General features: G+C 43.4%; 1 long non-coding RNA gene across 1 annotated transcript in view; it reads right to left on the bottom strand.

Moving 5' to 3' along the window:
• LOC116686031 (uncharacterized) overlaps positions 1-504 on the bottom strand; it is a 15,872-nt gene extending 15,368 nt beyond the window's left edge. Inside the window, exon 1 of the long non-coding RNA XR_004331131.1 lies at positions 494-504. This is a non-coding gene — a long non-coding RNA (uncharacterized LOC116686031). The remainder of the gene's footprint in view (positions 1-493) is intronic.
• Between the last annotated feature and the right edge of the window lie 746 nt (positions 505-1,250).

Raw genomic sequence — 1,250 nt, 5'->3', positions numbered from 1 at the left:
CAGAGACAGACAGACAGACAGACAGACAGACAGACAGACAGACAGACAGACAGACACATCTATACATTTGTAAAAGAAGTGTTTGCACAAACACACATGCAAGTATTGTATTATCAATAGTATGTATCAATTATTTCATTGTTTAAATTATTATACTGAATCATTGACACTAACAGCCTCATGCATACAAACCAGGTAGGTTATTAGCACATCATCAGACAATACTGGCCTTAGTCAGCACATCTGATGCAATCTCAACACCAGTCAAAATGAGTCATCACTTAACATCCACTGCATGAAAAAACACATTAGACTTTTTCACACTATGTACACAACTTTGGAAAGCATTCACTAAAATGTTTCTACATCAATGGTTTTCTGTAAATCACAGCTATGTCTGCGGGATTAAATCGGTTAGCTGTGCTCTGATGGAAATGTAAGAACAATGTTACTGTTGTCATACAAACTGTCGGAGTGTTTACCCACCCCAAACAGCCCTACAGTTACTCCGTACTGTACAAACGGTAGCTTTAGCTAACTTGTGTGTGTTTGTGTCTCCCATTCCCAGACCTATCCCCACAGCGCTGGAGTATGGGCTGGTTACACCGCTTATTTATTCTAGGATAGTGGAAAAAGAAACTCTTTGGCTTGTTTGCGTTTCTTTTAACCAACTACAACCGTCCTGGGAGGCCCCAGATGTGTCGACGGTGGCCCTGCAACGTAGATAGTGGAGATAGCGACTCACACGCTGCGTGTCATGCTTTATCCCAGCACTGTACATCTGTTGAGCCAGACTAGTGTTTAGGTCAGTTGTTCTCAAACCTTTTCACATCATGGACCCCTAAAGTGACACAAATTAGACCACGGACACCCATCTGATAAGACTTTGTCCGAGGGTCCCCTACCTGATAGAATGTTTTATCACACAAAGTGAATGAAACCCATGACAAATAGTCATAAAATCTGGCATTGTGTTAATAACGTAGTTCTGGGGAGTCATTCCCCAGAGTCCTTATGTTCTTTTACCCCCAGCGGATCAGGGAAAGTCCGCCGTGGTTCCGCTACACGTCCTGCGATGCCCTGTTACATCCTGCTACGTCCTGCTGTGCCTTGTAATGCCGCACAGTGCCCTGCTATGCCATGAACTACTACAAACTACAATTTGTTTTAGTCACTGTTAGTTACTGTGACTGTTATTGCCACTCTTCATTTCAACCCCAACCAACCCCGTCAGACACCGCCTACCAAGA

The sequence above is a fragment of the Etheostoma spectabile genome, unplaced genomic scaffold, assembly GCF_008692095.1.
Source record: "Etheostoma spectabile isolate EspeVRDwgs_2016 unplaced genomic scaffold, UIUC_Espe_1.0 scaffold285, whole genome shotgun sequence".
In the NCBI taxonomy this organism is placed as follows: domain Eukaryota; kingdom Metazoa; phylum Chordata; class Actinopteri; order Perciformes; family Percidae; genus Etheostoma; species Etheostoma spectabile.
Note: the sequence above shows the minus strand (reverse complement) of the source record. Positions and strands in the feature narration are given on the sequence as shown.